General features: G+C 44.0%; 1 protein-coding gene across 1 annotated transcript in view; it reads left to right on the forward strand.

Annotated features, from left to right (window-relative positions):
• Nucleotides 1–20,497, forward strand: part of LOC143339030 (thyroid hormone receptor alpha-B) — a 130,869-nt gene that overhangs the window by 80,590 nt on the left and 29,782 nt on the right. The window lies entirely within an intron of this gene.

Raw genomic sequence — 20,497 nt, forward strand, 5'->3', positions numbered from 1 at the left:
TTCCAGGTCTGTGAAGTGATACTTCATGCACACTAATGCAGCGTGAACAGAAGCCACGTATACGTTCACTGCTAAGTGCATGGCAGCACAAGATGTTCATCATTAAACCTTGAGATGGAACTGAATGTTCGTATGGACTTCCTCTCACAATCTGTCCGCCGATCTTCTCCGTCCTTTGCCAGCGTCCCTCCTCTATCTTTTATGTGTCACTTCACTGAATGCTGAAGCAGCTGTTTGGGCTGCGGCAGCACAGCTCAGAAATGGATTTCTAGAGTGAAACCGCCTGTCAAATTGGTGTATAGTCAATTACTTTTCGCAGGAATTTTTAGGAAGATGCCTTCGATGCAAGCTGAGGTTTGCTTCTCCATCAACGTTTTCTCACTGTTTGAACATTGGCAGACTTAAGCATCCTGTTTAATTTGCTAAATGTTTAATTTGGCCCTGGGCACAGCGCAGACAATCAGCCACAGCAAAACTCTGTCACATGTCGATGTATCCGCTTGTTCAGGCATGTGCATCCCTAAAAGTAAAGATGCCACAAACATGCCAAAATAGAAAATGCATACCTTTTCAGGGTGGTGTTAGGTGTGCACATGCCTCTCAGGAGCTGATACAGACACATGTAGCTCCACGCTACTGTGCTGTCTGCCTTCCTCCTGCTGCTGGCCTTCCTGCAGCAGCAATAAGCTCTGTTTCAAAGATCATTGCAGGAAAATATCCTATCTAACGCAACCCTTCGCTCAGCTTAAGTGGAGCAAATCATACATGCGCCGCTGTAGCTTAGTGTCCCATGGCAACATATCATCACCCATTATATCTCCGTCTGTGATGCTGTGCAAAGGCCACAGTCGAATCTCGACTATAGATCCCAGCAGCCCTGCATTCCACCGCTGGGCTTAATGGGGCTAGGCAGAGCTTATTCACTATTTATGTCACTTGGGTTCTCCTGTAACGCAGTGAAGAATAATAGCCCTCTTCTGAGCTTTATTCCCACAGATATGAGTTAACCATTTCAGAGAAACAAAGGCCACTTTTGATCTCAGGTTTTTAAGTCTTTATGTTGGTCCCGGTGTTGGCTGCGTCCCACTTGACTAATGAGAGCTGTGGGAGCTGCTGCCGGCTGCGTACTAGATACTGGATCCGCCATTACACATTGTGTGGCCTAGAAGAGCCAGTTAGAGTGGTTAATTGAGTGTCTTTGAGTTGCAACAGCCTGTTTGTCTTTGATGTCTTGGTTGGGTCAAATTGATAAATGAAGGAATTATTTCGACAATAGCAGCGTGTATATAATGGCAGAATTCCACTCAGCCCCACGCTCTGCACTGCTATCTTTGGGTAAAACACGCCTGGGAATCTGCTGTTGGTATGTTTGCAATGCGTGGCGTGTTTGTAATGTGTCTAAATGTTTTTCCTTTGAGCGCTGGCTGTGTGCTCGTTTGCGTAACGTAATGATGGTGCCATCGGGAAGATTTTAATTTCAGCAGACCATCCTGGTTAATTATAGATCAGATAGATTCAGTGCACATATGCACATACGCACACTGAAACAAGGGCTGCATCTGTTTTCATTATTGATAAATCTGCTAATTATTTTCACGATGAATCGTCTGTTTAGTCTGTTAAATGTCCTTCGTCTTCAGTTGTCCCACCGACAGTCCAAAAGCCAAAGACTTTTCATTTGCTATCCGAAATGACCAAGAAAAGCAGCAAATTCTTACAGTTCTTTTTTTTGGGGGGGGGCTTTGAAAACGACGGAAACAATGAATTGATTATCAAAATAGTGGACGATTACATTTTCTTACTAATCAATTAACTGAGGAATAGTTGAAGCTCTAGTAGAAAAAGGTTTTGCTTGCTGTAATTGTTCTTCCTGTTCACACAGGCCATTAAAGATTTATTCCTAATGTGCTTTCAATGAAGTGAAAGCATTTTATCCTTCAATGGCCGGCATGAACGAGAGGAAGTGTAGACAAACTTGTCTTGTCAGGATCCACAGAAGTGTAGAAATCGCTCCTCTGCTGCCTGCTTTTGAGAATTTCCTCAGTTTCCCTTTAAAGAACCGACATGCTTCCACATTTACGAGTTTGGAAAACACCAGCGGAGTGTGTTTCTTCTTTATTCTCCCTGAAAAAGCAAATTTTAGTCCGCAGTGACTCACTGCAGCTAATGATTTCCTCATTGGAGCCTTCAGAGAAGTCCAAAACCCAACACATTCAGTTTACTGTCACATAAAACAGACAATAGTTGTTAGTTCTCACTTTTCAGAAGCTGCAGTCAGGCCTTTGATAAATGACTTTTAATGATGATTAAATCATTTTTAGAGTAGTTTTCGATTGACTAATCAATAAATCAGCTGACTGGAGTGTTCCCTCCCATGTGAGCTGTTTAAGTTTCTTGGAGAAGGTGCTCAATCTTTTTTTATGATGCGACAGTCCAGCACAAAGTGGAAAAAGGCAGTTTAGCACAGTTTCAGGGGTCTCTTAAATCAAACGAGGGAAAGATCTACGGACACACTCGAGATGTTGATGTGTTTTCTTTTTCCGAGTCAGTGTTTTTGACTTAAATCTAACACTATCCCCTCGTAAATACGCCTGGAAGCCATGCTCATAACCTTTAAGAACTTTTCCTCAGAGGTGCAGTAAAAGTGGCTGCTTGTTCGTTAGACAAAAACAAATTTAGAAGAAAAATGTGTGACGCAGAAAAGGCGGTCAACTAAAGACGACCGCGTGGGGATGAATTATTATTTGCACCTGTTAATCCAGACAGGTGTGTTCCCGTGCGGCTGCGACAGCACAGGCAGCATTCCTTCCTCCATTGTGAGAGTGTGTGCGTAGGCCTGCATGCACCCATATGCTCTGTAAGTCAAACGTATACAGATCACAGTGTGAAGTCGCCCATGCAGACGCTCTATCTCTGTCTTCTTTGTTTGTCTCCTCTCTGTTCCTTACTTAGCCGACCTGTGTTGACTCTCGCCTCGCTTTGATTCGCTGCAGCCTGTGGGTTCGAGCACACGGGGGTCAGCGGGCCACATTAGCACAGCGCTCAACAGCTCTTCTGTATGAGGGGCAAAGACGGAGTGTGTGCCGGGTACACTTGATTCTTCAGCGGCCTCAAACAGCCTGCAGTGGAGCAGTGAACTCGCGCTCGCTGAACCCCTCTGACCTTCCCATGTGCTTGCGTCCATACAGTACGCGTAGGCGTGTTCAGCCGGTCTGTCTGTGCTTGAAGCGTGTGTGGGCGCCTGCTCGGTTTTATGTATGTTTGATATGAACGTTTGAAGGTATGTTTGTGTATAGTGCACTATTTTGAACACAGACTCTGTGAAGTGTGGCAGAGCCTCGCTGCCATCTGTGTTCCATAACGGCTGTCCTGTATCTGGTGGAACAGGACCGTCCCGCTGTAGTCCATCCTCGCTCTTGTTCGCGGCGAGCAGCACATGTGCAGCGCCGGCTTCCCTTCGCGGGCATTAAGGACTCAGTCAAGAAGTAACTCATCGCACAAATGTTCCATTTGTCCGAGAGGCTTTTCACCCACCGTGCAGGTTAATTAAAGTACAAACCTGAGATTTGCCGTGTTTGCAGTTTTGTACCAGCTTTTCTTTTATCTCCAGCACAGTGTTAATATTTCACATTACGGCACATTTCCTTTTTACATTAATCCACGTCGAATGACCTTTTCCTGCTCTTTGTTCAGACATTTCAGTTTGACTGTCAGCTGAGATTTCACAAACATATCTGCTGAGCAGAACTGACAATGACAAGATAATAGTCAGTGCTTAAACATTGTGGGCACGTCCAGAGTCTCCAGTTGCATCCACGTTTCAGTGTCTTCTCCATGAAACCATGCAGAGACAGAGGAAAAGAGGAAATGTGTTTAAAGAGCAGTGAGACGTCCTTTCCTCTGTGGCGTCATGTGAAGCGAGGTCGATTTCTGATGACGCCGGCACAGCTGGATCGGCTGCATAAAGCGGCTAGTGTTTGTTTCGGGGGCGGTTTGGATCTTGAAATGAGCAGCTAAACATAACATATGGCCGCCACGTGAATGCTTGTAGTGTTGTTATTGTCGTAAAGTAACAGTTTCTCTGACGAATAACAAAACGCTGCACAATAGTACGATCAGATATGTCAGACACGTGCTAGGCGGGTGCTGTTAGCGATATTTATGACAGGCTGTAAATGACAAAAACTTAATCGAAACATGATAATGTTAAATAGCATCGCTCTTGATGTCAGCTCGTCTGAACGGCGCAGAGTATTTACATAAAGTCTGTTATCCAGCAACATTTCAACAAGGTTTGCTAACGTTAGCCGCCAAAACCTCCCGGTCATACAGACCAAGACTGGCTAAAGCAGGCTAACCCCTGAGCACAGTGAACTGGGCAGAGGTGTGTTTCATTGCTTATGAATCCAACTTTTATTGTGGAGGAGGAAGATCTTATTGTTTCCTCTTTCAAAAGTGACAGAGGTCACTTTAATAATTTACAGCAAGTTTTTGTTTAGCACATACGACGTAATGCATGTGGAGTTCATCAGTTTGATTATATTATAGCTGATTTTTGAATGCACTCGCCATACGGTGATGCATCATTGAAACTGGAAAATATTCTTATTATTGTAATAATAATTTCAACCAGAGGGGAGAAAGAGGAAGCGGAGGCTGTTTTTTTTCTGTAATCTGCCGTGTAAACATAAACAATCCATGCTATTACTCATAGTTTCCACAGTGTAGCTACAGTCTGATCACAGCAGTAAATCAGGGAGATGCTCGTCGTGTTTGGCTTTCAGATTGAAGCTTTTTTCTATTTTCAAACTTTGCCTTCACAGAAAAATAATGAAAAGGGGAAAGGGCCTTGGTGGACTGTTGAATGTCATGTTAAATCCTGGATTGACACTCCCACCGAGGGCAGTTATGAACACATGTGGGCCAAAGAACACACACACACACACACACACACACACACGCTTCTGTGTTAAAGTCCTCCTGCGCTCTGAAGAGTGTTTTGCTTATTGTTGCTTCACTTGGCTGTTTGACCTTCGCTGTGCAGAGTGATGCATGTGCAGCATTTGACACCTGAAACCTGTTCTCACCTTCATGTGCTGAAGGGGGAAATTCGCCGCTCTCACCTTAAATCTGAGTTCAACACGTGAGCGTAGGAGCCGCGTGGAGGGGAAACATAAGTGCTCGCCTATGTAGGAAGGCATCTGGTGTGTAGCGGTCACACTTCTGACATGAAAAGTTTTTACATATTCAGAAATTCTGGACTGGATTTTTAAGAAGTTTTAACTTGGTTGTCAAATATTTTTCATAGCAAAACCAAAAATGGCAAAAATGATTATTAGGAGTATTTTTCTGCCTCCCTGCCCTCCCTGCAGGGGATCTTTAATAACAGCATTATGGTGTATTTTGTGCCCCACATATCCAACAGTACATGATCTAAGCCTACACGCAGCATGCCCATTCACATGACTTCTACGTGTTCTAATGTGGATCTTGAGTGATCACACGAATACTGTACCAACCACAGATACACTGCCATATAGCCTCAATGCTTATTTTATAGAGCCTACCCGGTCATTACGCAGATTCCAACCCACCAAGGCAGAAACACAAAGCGGAGGTGGCGGTGACGGGCTGCTGACAGCTCGCCCTGCCCTTTGCCCCTCCTCCCTCCGTCTGAGGATGCAGTGCGGCTCAGTTTCTTCAACCTTTGCACCACGTAGTATTTCATTTTGTCTCTGGAGGCGTGTGGCTGCACGCTCAATTAAGAAAATAGTGTGCACAGGAATTAATGTGTGTTAACCGTGTGAAAGTGAGCCGAGGATTTTTCTGCATCTCGCTCTGAGTCTCCGCGTGTAAAACAGGGCATTCAATTTATGAAATCATGTCGTTTAAGTAATTTACTGTGATGACAGATGATAAATTATCAGCCATATCAGCCTCACAGTGAGGAGCTTGACAGCCGGAGCCTGTCTGAACACACATCCTACAGGAGTATAACCCTCCAGACGTCACTTTAAGCTGTGATACCGACAAAGACCTGCTAGCATTCAAAGGCATGTTTAGGCAGAGGAAAATTCACCCTGACATCCAGCCTCAAACACATTTCTACCTCCTTTTACTGCTTCTCTTTTAATCGCTGACACAACCTGGACACGTTATGTATAGGCTGCCACATGGACACCGATTTCCTCAAGTTCGCCAGAGAAATACACACTGGCGGCAAACTCCAGATGAACTCACACACTCCAGAGAAAAACATCTCTGTGGCGGACACACAGTGCTGCGTCTGTTGTCTTAGGACGGATTCTGTATGTGCTGTATCTCTGAGTGTGTGTGGAACGAAAAGAAAACAAGGAGAAAGCATGGAAAAGATGAGATTATTGAGTAAGTGCTTCGTTTTATTCCTCGGGGATGTTTGCAGCGAGAGCTCTAAACTCTGACAGGCTTGGCTCTTGACGCGTTCTTCCACTGCTTCTTTTTCGCCCGCTCCTTCTCTCCTTCCCCGCTCCACCATTGTGTTCTGTTTCTTATCACCGTCTCGTGTTTACGAGTTGAAAAAGTGTAAACTGCCTCTCCTCCTCTTGATCTGTTCTGACACTGTTCAGATAACAAGTGGGTGTCTGAACAGTGAGGAGTGTGTTTGCAGTCTCGGACACGCCGCATGTGTGCAGCACGTGTACGGTGCTGATTGGGTGTGTGTGTAAAATGGTTTGTAAATGCTAGCCTGTGTTAGCGCTCACATGTGGGCAGCTGTACCTTGTTGTGTGTGTCTGTTGTGTATGAGGAGAGCTCAGCGCTAATCAGACCCAGGACCACACAGGCACTGTGGCGGGAGCCGTTGGGGATCGGGGCCCATGGTCCTCAGTACCCCAACCAGACTCTCTGCCAAGAAAATCACCTTCCAGCCTGTTGGCTCCACATTTTGAGGACCCCCCCTCCCCTCCTCCATTCCCACCTTCTCCTCTTTCATAGATTCTGCTGTATCCAGTCATCCAGGAAAAGATTGAGATTGTAGTGTGAGGGGGTTGTAGTCGAGGCTCAGGGGCACCCGGGGGCCTCACCAGGCCTTGTAGGCTTCATTACACCCCTGGGCGGCATGTAAGAAATGACCATGTCGGTCCTTTGTGTGAGTGTGTCTGTGATTTCTTTACAGTATGTGTTTTATTGCTCATTACAGAGGTGACAGAGATGTGGAGATGAATGGAAAGGCTTGTGGGGGGGGCATGGAAAAAGGTGACATGGAGTGCGTGTGTGTGTGTGTTCAGGTTTGTGCACACACGTGTCTTAAAAACATCTGTGTCCACATTCACACACTGTAAGGTACAAGAGCAGTTAAAGGAACAGTTCATCCCCGTCCTCCACGCTGATCAGGGATGAGTGTGTGTGTGTGTGTGTGTGTGTGAGTCACTTCAGAGTCTTATCCTCTGAAACTCACACCAGATTCATGAATTCCAAAAATTGATTCTTAATGTTAATTAATGTTTATTTCTCCTCTGTGCTTAAATGCACCGTGTTAACAAAATGGAAGAGCTCGAGATGAGTGCAGTGAGCGCACGGTGCACTCTGGGAAAGCTGCTGTGGAGGTGGACATTATTTTAAATCAGCTATTAATCAACAAAAGAACTGGGGCGCAATCCCAATTTTACAATTTTAATGCGGTTTTAATAATCCAGTACACAGACATGTGGACTGTGCCATACAAAGGCTGCACGGAAGCTTTTAGGGCTGCTGTTTTCAGGCTCTTCCCGCAGTGTATTTTTTAATAATACAGGAAGGTTTTACTCGTGGCTTTAGTGCAGTGCGAAAATATGAACCAGGGCTGGCAGTTAAGTTAAATATTGACAAATAAGGCAGGGAGAAATACAAAAGAAGATGCAGATTTTTTATTTAATAGTTAAAGTAACTGCAAACATTTGCAATAATATGAAAAAATGCTGTTTAAACATCTAATAGACACCCGCGACGCCTCCTCTGGAGTCTCAGGTCATACGAGGCACTCTGGTGGATCAGCCAGGCCCTGATGTGTACTCCCATGACTATACATCTGTACATCTGTCCTCTTTAACTGGGAGGGAGTCTGGCACACACATGACCTGAATTACTGCCTGACGCAGCTCAGTCCTCGTTTGACAAGCTACCTGCTGGTACTGGGACCTCAAATATGTTCAGAATGGCCACAGTGTTGTCACTGGGTGTCATCTTGTATATGGTGACAGGAGGCCAGTTAGCGTCGTGCGTGCATGGGGTAGGCAGCGTTTAGACACATATAGTATCTTGCACAGCGTGGACCTGCTGTATCTAGGCCAGACAGCTGATGCTTTTTGCCCCGTACTGAGCACAAGCTAAACAGCATGACATAGAAAGGTCAACTTAAAGTTCAGACTCACTGTTTTTCCTCTCGCCAGTGGTCACGTTCGTGCCTGTACACCAAGAATCAGCACACGCTTACTGGCCTAATAAAGAGGCTACAAATTCTCACAGGTCCCGTCTGTATCCTGGACCTCCACCTGCAGCCGGTGCTGAAGTCACATCCGTCTGCCATGTCCACGCTTTCATAGTTTCCCTGGCTGAGCTTTATAATCACCAACTAATAAAGACCTTATGACAAACACACAGACCGGCTTCAGGAAAGAGACCAGATGAGCTGTGGGCGCCGTCTTTCTCTCCCCGTGGAGCTTGACTGGCTCCCTCTCAAACACAAACCTGTCCCAATTTGTTGAGGCTTTGCTATTTTTCTTGATAAATTTGCACATATTTATTTATATCATTTTATTTGTGCCCTTGTTTATGCGCCTGACGCGAGTCTGGCATGTTTTATTTGAGCTGAGGCTGGTGCCTGGATCCCAGCCCTGTTTGTAAACTCCAAGAAACTGAGTGCACGACACACACTGAAACACGCACACACACACACACACACACACACACACACACACACACACACACACACACACACACACACACACGCTGTCTGCCAGCAACACTACATGCACGTGCACACACATGCAAACAATTGCTGCTGTTTCACAACCGCTTTGGGAGATGTGAATCCGTGAATCCGATTCTGGATGTTCTTTTAATTTAATCAATGCTTATGTGTGTCAGCACATCATAAGGGCGAGGGCGTTGATGTGTTTATTTAGTTGGGTTTTTTTTGTGTGTAAAGTATAAGATAAACAAAACACAAGAAAATAGTTTACGCGTAAGGAAAATGTGAAACAGGAAAAAGTCAGATGAAAGCAACAGAATGTTTTAAAATAAAAGCAGAAAACAGTGAATGAATCCTGGGGTTGTTTTTCAGGAAGTCCATTAATGGATATCATGTCTTCTCCAAGTCGTATGGTTTCTTTTAACTGCTAATTTTCTTTTTTTTTTTCACTGAGCGACATCATTTGAAACACCAGAGTTGTTTTTGTGGGTTTTTCTAGAACATAAACAAACGTTTGGTAGCGAGACAACCGACAATTACATCTTTCTCCTCGTTCAGTCGGAAACACGGCGATGGTTCCTGTCTCGGGGGTTTCCCTGTCGCTCCATCCCTAATCTGGGAGAAGGAGACCTCTCCCCGGGCTGTTGGCATGGTAACGGCACCTGTATGGGTGCAGCAGGGAGATGAAGTGAGGGAGGCGGGAGGGAGGGCAGAGCATGGTGATTGCCCAGATTGCTGGCACAGTTGGACAAACTTACCCATGCAGTCGCTGTGTGTGCGCGTGTGTGCATGCAGGTGTGTGTGTATGCAAGCAAACACACACACACAGTGATGCTGCAGGATAGGCTCAGGGCCCACACACACACACACACGCACATACACATACACACAAACACACATTTCCTCTTACCTGCTATGTTAGCATAGCCAGCTCAGTCTCCCTAATGTTGGATGCATATGCAAGTATACACTCACACACATATTAACAATGTAATACAAACACACACGCACACACACACATGCACACACACACACTGAAAGTGGAATTCCCTGCTCTGCCAGCCCATCTAATTATACCAGCTGCACAGGCTGACACACACTGCACCTTTCCCTCTTTCTCAGAATGAAATGTGGCATGGCCGCTGCTGCCTCCAAACATTTGCGCCCACACGGGGATTCAATCTCCGAGGCAGCATAACTTGCATGCGTGTGCTCGGGCATCCTTTCAGGTTGAGAAACTCTGTGACCTTTAAACCACTTAAATCTTCTGCTTAAAGCAGCTCATTCTTACGTGGATCCTGTGTGTGATACCATTAGGTGTGACTTGTTTTTCGTTTTTAAACAGCTAGCGTTGTTAAAGAGGTTGATGTAATATATGTCGTAAACTGTAGAAACCCCTCCTTAGGAAGACCCCGTAACTTTTTACCCTCCAAAACAATCAGAAGTCATGATAATAATGAAATCGCTTTTCTTTCTTTGTTATCTTGTTACAATTAGACAATTCCATTAGCTGTGAGGAAATGAACAAGTGTGGGGAAGTGGACATCTCCAGGAAAACAATCGGGAAAGCGCACACACACACACACACACACACACACACACACAGCCTCGAACAGTTTCACGCAGAGTGCAGTTTTTCTTAAGGTGGGCTGACGAGGAAACGTAAGGCGGGAGAGCCACACACACCGTGTGTTCGCTGGAGTTTGCTGAGAAGAGTTCAGGGTTAGCAGAGGTTGAAAAATCCACGTGGAGCTGAAGGAGAGGCAGCGATCCGCAGGTAGTCGGACGGGTCTAAAAAAAACACTCTGGAGGTACAGAGCTCTGCGGCATTCACTGGCCGACCTTAAGAAGAAGAAGAAAAAAACAGCAAAACTGCCAGTGGGGGAAAAGAGAAGAAGTGAAAAAAAGAGAAGTGAGCTGGATTTGTTTTCCAAATGCAGTCACATTCTTGGCAGCACCTTAGCTTGTCCTTGCCAAAGGAGGGTGGGAAGACGAGGGATGAGAGAGGTAGAAAGAGAAAGAGCAGATTGTTTTTCTTTTTTCCCCTTTTTGCTCATTGCCTTAGTAGATTAAAAGTTAATATGTTAACATTATCTATAGATGTACTTTAATCTTTGTCCTTGGCTCACATTGGCCATAAGCAGGCACATGAGGGTTTGTTATCTCTTTCCGTGTACAGAGGTCTAAAAGTATACATTGCCTCGTTTAACTCCTCCTGACAAATGTACCAACTTGTGTTTAGTCTCAGAAATTACACAAACGGGTCACAGAATGTCCTGGGGTATTACTCCACTGCCTTCAGCCAACTTTCTCTGGACCTTTCTGAATAAATCCAGCATACTTTTATTTTTCTCTGTCACCTTTAATGCATGTGAAAATTGCTGCTGTGGTCTGCATTAAGCTATCGTCTTTAAAAGGTTTTTAAAATCCAGAAGTGATAGCTGTAAAACGTCATACTGTAGCCATCTGATGAATCTGTGTTTTGTTTGATTGTGCTGGGTTCAGATGCATTCAGCTCTGCATTTCAATACAGAAATGTTCCTATAAACAGTCATGATAACAGAGCGTTGAATGTGCGGCTCTCCGGTCGAACAAATGGTGAAATACTGTCCAGTATCACAACAATTTGTTGAATAATTGTTAAATTGACTAACAGAAAATTAATAGGCAGCAATTTTGTCAACTGATTAATGGTTTCAGATGTTTGTAAAGCACAGAATGGCAAACAAATGTAAATGTTCCCACTTTTCTATGGTTGTAAGCTAAATATATTTCCATTTTGGACAGCTGGTTGAACAAAACAAGCAATTTGAAGATGTCGCCGTGGGCTCTGGGAACTGATGGCCATTTTTCACTCGTGTCAGACATTTTAAAGGCTAAATTAAATCTAATAACTGAAAGAAAATAATTGACACATTAACTGAAAATGAATATAATCATTAGTTAGAACCTTTGTATTGTTTATCTGTGACATTAAACAATGCACAAATGAAAAAATGGGGTGCACACAACATCTGTTGTATTTATATCAGCCTGTCATGATGCTACTCGTTAACATTTACATTTTGTTTGTCGTAATGGGACAAGAAAACGTTCAGAATGAGCGACTCTGTAATGCTGGGAGGGAAGATGGAGAAGCTGGCAGCATCATTAGTTGCAGGGCCCTTCAAGTATGCAGATGTCATTTGCAGATTTATGTCTTTGACTACTCATCAGTGCCAGGCGCCAGTCAGCTCCGCCGAGATGTGCCATTGGCTTTCCCCTTGGACAGCTATTGGTGATGAGCAACGCGGCTAACTCCGAACTGTGTGGCCCGGCTCGGTGTCAGAAAACCGTGCTGTCACTGGGTAAATACTGGGTGTGAATGTCATTCAGACGGCCTCTTCTGGACAAACAGAGGCTTTTAAAAGAGTTCCAGTCTGCTGTTTGTAAGTGGAGCAGCTCATCTGTACGTATCCGTCAGCTTTCTTCAGACTGTACTCGCTGTCCTGTTTCTACATCTTTGGGCTTTGCTGCAATCATGGATGGATTATGAGAAAATGGGCCCCTGGGCACAGATGTCAAAAAGACCCCTCCTACCGCAGATAGGAGTAAGACGCCCACACCGAAAGAGTAGTGGTTTTGTGTCTCTGGTTTCTGTGTCTTTGTAGTTTCTTTCCGTCCTTCTGTGGTTATTTTTCTAATATCTTTATAGTTTTTTTTGTCATTCCTTGGTAGTTGTTTTGTGTCTCTCTGTCTTTGTTTTGTGTCTCTATGTGGTTGTTTGGCATCTCTTTATGGTCATTTTGGAGTTTTTTGTTGTTGTTGTTCTGTGTGTCTTTGTGGTCATTTTGTATCTTTTTGTAGCTGTTTTGTGTGTCTTTGTGGTTGTTTTGTATCTGTAGTTGTTTTGTGTGTCTTTGTGGTCATTTTGTATCTTTTTGCAGTTGTTTTGTGTGTCTATGGTCATTTTGCATCTCCTTGTCATTGTGTCGCATCTCTTTGTTGTCATTTTGCATCTTTTTGCAGTTGTTTTGTGTGTCTTTGTGGTCATTTTGTATCTTTTTGCAGTTGTTTTGTGTGTATTTGTGGTCATTTTGCATCTCCTTGTCGTTGTGTCGCATCTCTTTGTTGTCATTTTGCATCTTTTTGTAGTTGTTTAGTGTGTCTTTGTGGTTGTTTTGCATCTTGTTGTAGTTGTTTTGTGTGTCTTTGTGGTTGTTTAGAATCTCTTTGTGATGACCTTGTGTCTTTTTAGAGATGTTTTGTGTATTTATGTAGTCATTTGATTGATTTTCTAGTCATCCACTGTGCAAATAAATAAAACAGAACTGTCCCATCCATAGTTGCAATGTTGATGTAGCATGAGCATTTTTTGCATGATGTTAATCAGGGTGAAAAAGCAAGTGATCCTTCTTCAGCTTTCTCAGGGGTTTTGTTTTACAAGCCTTATCGTCGTTATCATTATTAGTTTTGAAAGTGGCAAGCAGAGAGTTTACACGAGCCAAAGCGTGAGGTGAAGACAGCTGGAGAAGTGGTGACGTAAAATATTTTGAAAAAGATCCAAAACAGGGTTGAAAGAAAGAGAAACGAGACTCAGAAAGAAAATTGGTGAAAGGGACAGATAAGGCTGAAAGAATAAGAGAAACAGCAATGGCAACAAAATCATTGTCTACCTACTATGTGCTGTTTGTCCTTGGCTGGCACAGACATATCTATATACACACACCCAAACACACATGCCGAGCATGCAAACAGAATAAGAAACACAGTGTTACCAGCGGAGTCAGGGTAGGACACTATGTTCCCATTTTCAGCTCGGCAGCACTGAGGGATTTAGTGTGTGTGCTATATGAAGGCTTATAGATACACACAGTCAAATGGGGGCTATTAGAAAAAATGTGTTGTTGTAACAAACACCCTGCTGTTACATGCAAGCCGAAGAATGTGTCAGAATTTGAAGGAACCATTGTTTGCTTGTTTGACATCTACATTTGAGACGAACTGAGCGTTGCTGATCGAAGCTCGAAAGCTCAGTGTCGAAGTAGGTCAAAGTTCAAACCGTTTGAAACCAGAGATCCATGTCTTCGCTTCTTTCCTGAGCAGTTTCCTGCAGCACACGTAGCTCGCTGCTGAGTCAGGTGTTGCTGCTCCCTTCATAATAAATAAATGGATGTATGCAGGTACTAAGTAGTTTGTCATTTTCTCCAGCACCCGACAAACATGAAGGCCGATATCACCGCTTGTGTATACGCATGTAAGCTGAACATGACTGTTTTGTATATGCAGACGTCTGTGCATACTCAAAGCCACAAGGTCACATTAGGAAAAGTGGCCGTATAGATAGCATTTAGTCGCTTTGCCGTGACCTATTACCACCTATTAATAATCCCCTGACAGTAATTAGCCTGGCGCGGGAGCGAGCAGAGGTGTAGCATGAAACACAATCTCTTTGCCTTTGACTACTTGCGACCCGAGGGTACTAACACCCACCTCCCCCCTTCCACCTCCATTTCTTCCATGATCAGACTGCATGCACCACATCAACAACTCGGCCTGGCCCTGTTCCATTACTTAACCACTAATTGCTCAGGCCACCCTTGGGAGTCAGGAGCACTGACCCCACGTCTGCTGTCATGGTGTGAATTCTAACAAGGGTTCTCCTGAGAAGCTTCGGGGCTGAACTCTGCTCACTGCAGCCGAGCACGCGTGCACTTTCTTCTAATGCACTAACGCAGCAGTTACATTATACCTTTCATGGGGAAAGAAATATTCTTTCCTCTTTCGAATTCTTATGTGGGTATTGTAGATTAACTCTTGGTTTATTTTAAATGAAAAGAGCGCGAAAGTGTGGTTCAGTGTAGCAAGAAATTAACACGTCTGAGCTGACGTGATCTGCTGCGTGCCGGAACACGCCAGCAGCTGCAAGAAGCATGTTGTAGCCTTAAGAGGCATCTCGTGGACTTGTGTGCCCTCCTTAAAGTTGATGATTGAAATAATTGGTCAGTGAGCCGAAAGTCAATCAAAATGCAGTTTTTCCTTAGTGCGCGACTGTGATTCTTAAATGAACTGAAAGAGCCGAAGTGGCAGGAATCAGCTGAGCGTCCTTCTCCTTCTTTCAGCACTGAAGCAATTAGCAAATAAAGTCAAGTCTCAAGTAAGTTTTGTGCATCTTGTTTTTCAGACGTTTCCGCAAATAAACTGTCGTCAGCTCTGGCTAACGTGTCGCTTCGTCTCATTAACTGTACCATTTCCATCTGTCTTGGTGAACTGGATCATGAATCATGTTTGATTTGAGCCCGCTTGTGGGTGGGCTCATGCTATAGTAGTTGTTATGGAAATTTCTTAAACCACTTTTTTTTTTTTTTTTTTTTATCCCGTGAAGAATCGCTGGAGGAACTCCTCTTCACACCATATGGACTGGAGGCTAGAGATGGGAAAGGTTCCCGTCTTGTGATGGTTGTATAACTGCGCTGTTGGTCGTAGGATAAGAAATCCTCCGCATTGACGGTATAACACTATAGCAAGTGGATCTGGGTTTAATTACAGACTAAACTAATTAACAGACTTGGGCTGTCGGGTGGCATCTGTGCTGGCTTGGTTTGGCAGCTCTGCTTTAGAAAGTTTCCCAGTTGTTATTCGACTGGGATGTTGATGCCTTCTTGTGTGTATAGGAGCAGTGACTCACTCACACTTGGCCCACATTCCTAAGCCCAGAACTGGATTTGATTCTTGAACTGTTTGGAGGGGGAAGTCATTCTTGCAGGTTGGTTTTCAAACAGTCCTTCCAAACTTTGGATCGGTTATGCAGCACACGTCCAAGGCAACAAATCCCAAAACCTGCCCTTCATAGGTGCTCTTCATTCCCCATGCTCTTTCTGCTAATGGTGTCAGTATTACAGCTCACCAACTATCAAAGCGCCTCTTCCCTCATGAGTTCCTGAATATTGAGCTCACTATCATCAGCTCCGTTCCTAAATATTGTTTCAGTGCCCCTTTGCTTTGATAACGCTTTCAAGTGATTTCTCTCTATCAAAGCACAATCCAGACATCCTTGGACTTAATCATTTCTTCCCATTGTAGAGCTACATTTCACAGTGGCCTGCTTTATACTGAAGAATTCACCCAGCTCTTTTTTGTCCTCACTTTCTGAAGAACAGAGGGACATCGATCTCTCTGGCCTGGAACAGAGGAGAAAGAAAGCAGGTCATGTTTAATTAATTCTGAGCTTCTCCAGGCATCAACATGCATTCACTAGTTATTCTTTTGATGCATTTTAAAGGCTGTATTTCAGAGTGTGCAATTAAAGGTGAACCCTGCTCGAGGGAAAATGCCAGTTTTTGCAGGCCCAATTAAAATTTGGAAGCTGTCTTGGATGGGGAGAGATTCAAGGTGTGTGTGTGTGTGTGTGTGTGTGTGTGTGTGTGTGTGTGTGTGTGTGTGTGTGTGTGTGTGTGTGTGTGTGTGTGTGTGTGTGTGTGTGCGAGCAGCAAAGGAGACATTATTGTAAAGACTCTGAGAACTTACATGTTGGAATGCATTTTCACAGAAAACGTCGTACTTCTCAAGTCAACATTTGATTGCAAACCACTAATTTGATTCCTGCTCTGAGCAAGTTCTTGAGTGTGCCGCCGCAGCTTCTCAGATGTTGTCTTGCACGTTGGAAATGATGAATGTTACAGCCCATATGCAGCAAAGTCTATACCCCTCTGTGTCTGTACTCTTATATTTGTGCGTGCAAGTTGATAAGAACTGAAACTGTCTATATGCAAATGCACAACATATTATACTGCTTATTTGTGGGAGTGATACCTTGGCTTTGGTGATTGGTGCTTACAGCCTTTCCAGTCACATTATCCTCGTTATATTAAAATATGGCTAAATTCTGCTTGGTGCTGTTGCCGTCCCTGTGGCAAATGAGGAAACTGAAAGCTCTCAGGGCCACCTTTAAAGCGTAAAGTGGACTAATGTTTGAAACACAGGCTCATGCTGTGTAACAGCACTGATGTCCTCGCAGAGACCCTTTTGCAGCCGCACACATTTTCACTTGTCAGAGCAGGAAAAGCACAAGTGTGAATATTAACAGTAATGATGGCTCCGTTCCATTAAGTTTCCCAGTAAGCCGTGTTAGCGAGTGAGCATGCACGATATGGGAGCCCTGGTACGGGCTCACCTGAATGGAATGCAGGCATCATTAGCGCTTCCACCTGTGCTTTTCTGCTCTGACGAGTCAAACTGTCTGCCGTGAAAAGGCTCGATTGAATCCAGCCGGGGATCTTTGTGGCATGTCATCCCTCTCTGTCCCACATTTCCTGTCTGCTCCTCTGCCTTCCTCTATCAAACAAACGCCTCCATTGGAAGGTTACCCGAGAGCATATTCCATTAAAGCAGTTCATCACCTATTTAAAATGAAGGAATCACATGTTATTATACATGATTTCCTGATAGGATCTCAGCGTGAGCTGCATATTCACATTTTATTGCTCGCTGATGTGCACAGACCATAAATGGCTCTGTAATAAATCTGAAGCTGATACTGTACGCGTACAATCTCAGACATTTATCTATATATGCACATTGGTGCTCAAAACAGGCTGAACGCCCTAAATCTGCCTTTTGACACTCCCTGTTCTCTTCCTGTTATTTGTCTTCGAGCTCTGATAAGTGAGTTTATTTTGTCTTCATTCCAACAGGGACCTAAATCAAGTCTTTCTTTTACCTTTCATCAGCTTTACCTCAGTGTCCCGCTCCACAAAGCACTCTGCATATTATCTCAGTCGCACTTTCTTTCTGTGCGTCTTCCTTTCTCTTTATCTCCTCTCTTTCTCACCGCCTTCCCTCAGCTCAAGTATGCTATGTACTCAGATGCCCCAGACCACTGTGTTTTCATGCCCTGACCTTGGATATAGAGGATATTTATAGGGGCATAACATCCTGGGCGGGAGCACAGGCAAATGAGTACATACAAGGACACAGTAATTCAGAAAAGAGCGATCTTTTCGAAGAAGATTTATCAGACTGCTTTGTTCTTTTTCTGGAAGTAACGTGATGCAGTGTTACATGTTTAATGAGTGTGTTATGAGATTTGACATCCTGGTTATTTTTCATCTCCACAACTTTGAAGAGAGGCTGCAAACACGAGCTAGAGAAGCTGCTGATGACCCAGCAGATGGGAGTCAACGCTGATGTTCGCGAGCTAGGCTAACTAGCCTCCACTCGGAAAACAGGACGCTAGTTAGCCTAGCTTGCTAGCTTCCACTTTATGAGTGGAATGCAAACTTTACAGCTCGTCTGGTCCTCCTAAATGTTGAATACTGCAAAGAGACTGAACACAACCAGCACTATGTGAGCCTGTTCAGAAACACCTGATATCAACGTTCAGGCTGTGCAGGACTACGACACGGTCCAGTCAGTAGCGCATTACAGAAACCGACGGCACGTCTCCCACCAACGCCGACCCTCGGAGGTCAGTAAACTGCTCCCACGGGAAACAACCCACACAGAGGCTTGAAGCTTAGATGCTGTTTCCACAAATATGTCCATAAACTGTTTTAGCCTCTTTTAAAAAAGGAAAAATATGCACAGCAGCTGCGGCATCGTCACAGTTTATGTTTCCTCACACAAAAAGTGAGTAAGAGAAATGTAGGCCTACCTCAGTCCGTTGTGACCGCACAGCCCAGCTTTTTCTGCTTTCACAGGAGATGATGAAGAGGAAAAGGTGAACCTTCGGGTCATCAAAGATGTTTTTATCGCTAATAGCTCTACGTTTCTTTAAATGAGGTGGGACACGTGTTCATTTATTTGCTAATACTTGGAGCTAATTTCAGTTGCTAAACAAACAATGGGCCCGCTTTTCTCACCCATCCTCTGCCCCAGTGTGATAAACAACCAAGTGTTTGTGTTACAAACACAAACAGCAGCACTGAAGCTAGTGCCACTCGTAGCATCAGTCGATATGATAGAGAGAAGGTCGTTCATAAAGCACACTCCATTCACGGTATGCCTCTGGGTTAATATCATTACTGCTCCACCTTCAGTGACAGCTGCTTGTTTGTGTGCACATTATATGTGTGAGGGTGTTCAAGTGCATGCTTGAGAAACCGTGTTTGTTTACGGTGAATAAGCTCCTGTCAATGGACACATAATAAATGGCTATAAGATCTCAGAGATGGCTGTTTATGATGTCTGAGATGGTGGTTGACTGATGTTGGTTGTACAACATGCAGCGATGAGTGAAAGGCTGGTTAACCGAGCTGTGAGAGAGTTCACCCCCTCAGCATCCTCGGTGTCCCTTGGTTGCACTTCTCATCTCAACCTTTTGATGAGGCATAAATGCAGATGTTTTATAAGCTTATGCAAAGCTTTTCAACACTGTGAAGGTTGCAGCACTTGATGAACCTGAGTGTGATTTCAGTCGGCGTGTTTTTACACTTGCAGATTCAGTAACCAGAAAGTGGCACCATTTAATCATTAACTCGACAATTTAAAGCAGGTGTCAGTGCATTAAGGTCTCCGCTCCTCTGAACGAGTGAATTCTTTTCAATTACCTTTCAAGTTCTCAAATTCGTCTGCAGTTTCTTTTATGAATCAGAAATGTTCTGTCCGAGTTTAATTGTGGGGCTGAAGCCAATTTATTTTAAATTTGGATTATTTTAATTATACATTAATCTGCTAGAAATGATCAAATAAAAAATATAAAATAACAAAAGAAATTCTCATTAGGATGCCTCAGAGCCCAGTCTTTAATTAGCTTGCTTTAAACTCCAAAGAGATTTATTGTATAATGACAGAAAACATAGAAAACCAGCAAATCGTCACGTTTAACCAGCTAAAGTTTGTCATGTTTGCTTAAGAAATTGCCTAAACAGCCATCAAAGCTGTTGTTTGAAAGCTGTTAATGCATCAATTAAAGTCTAAACACTTCAAAATACGCTGTGTGGTAAATGTTATTGAGATGATTATTATTTTCTGAGATGCCATCAGCGTCACACCGAAGGTTTTTGGGTGGGAATTAGTCGCCTTTTGCAGAAATGCGACTCCTCCTGCTGCAGCGTGTGTGTAGGTGATGAAACACTCATTTGCCTGCAGAGAAAGGTTGTTTTGAATGTGGCCTGTAATCTCTCTATTAGCAGTAAAAGCAATAATAATATCAGTCATGTCTAAAGACATTCTCATGCCCTATCCCACTGTTCCGGATTAGAAAGCCATTGAGCCAGGGATTAGCGGAGGGAGGAATAAAGCCTTCCTTGGACAACAGAGGAGGGAGGCAGGGGCTAATGGATCAAGACCCTCCGAGTCCTCACACACACACTCACACACACACACACAAACATACAGCCTTTCATGCAGATTCAGCTGCTCGTCGTAATGCTGCTTAACCTTGCATAAGAGGTGACATTCCGTAAACAGTTTTCCAGGAACTATCCGGTTGTAGCAGCACAGTTTAGGGTGACAGAGTTTCCAGGTCATTGTATCCAGTCTTAACTCGGTGTGTGAGGAATGTCTCTTTCTGTCCTTTACTGCGCCAGTTGTCTGCATCCATGCATGTCATGTGTTGTGAGTAGATAAACAACGTCCAGTGGAACCTTCCTT

This window comes from Chaetodon auriga, chromosome 20 (assembly GCF_051107435.1).
Source record: "Chaetodon auriga isolate fChaAug3 chromosome 20, fChaAug3.hap1, whole genome shotgun sequence".
Classification (NCBI taxonomy): Eukaryota; Metazoa; Chordata; class Actinopteri; order Chaetodontiformes; family Chaetodontidae; genus Chaetodon; species Chaetodon auriga.